We start from the raw sequence: 657 nt of genomic DNA on the forward strand, positions 1-657 counted from the left end.
TCATAATTAGCAATGGGAAACCTTAAATATAACATAACTAAGCAATCTGCCTCTGGTCATTAGAGATTTAACACAGCAGGTTGGGTTTAAACCCAGCAGGGACTCAACAAAGGCAAAGACAGAGTGAACATTAGTTTCAGCTTTAAGAGCTGGTGGTCTATGTGGAACATTACCCATTTGTGTCTGCTGGGCATGTTTTTAGCATACACAATAGCAATTTCTAGATGTAATTATAGTTCAAAGGTGTGGGGAAAGACATTTTTCATTTTAATTAAAGAGAGTGACAGTTAAACATAAACAAGGCATCTGTCAGTCATTCCCCAGAATGAAAATCATGGCTTTTTTTACTCTATAGGAAGACTTAACTCAGCCAAAAAGATCCTTGGAACAGGTAACTTTCCTAGGAAATTTCACTGGCAAAGGCAGTATGAAGATGTACAAAGATAAAAGCATAAATCCTACATCTTCTTAATCATTTGGAGAATGTACAACTACATTATCTATGGGAAGAGTTAAAATGATCAGTTCAGAATCCACAAAAACAACTGAATACATTAACAACCGCTATTATTGTTGTTGCTGTTGTTAAGTGTCTTCAAGTCCGTTCTGACTCGTGGCGATCCTGTATAGGGTTTCCAAGCTGATGAGTTTGAACCA

The sequence above is a fragment of the Chrysochloris asiatica genome, unplaced genomic scaffold (assembly GCF_000296735.1).
Source record: "Chrysochloris asiatica unplaced genomic scaffold, ChrAsi1.0 scaffold00069, whole genome shotgun sequence".
NCBI lineage: Eukaryota > Metazoa > Chordata > Mammalia > Afrosoricida > Chrysochloridae > Chrysochloris > Chrysochloris asiatica.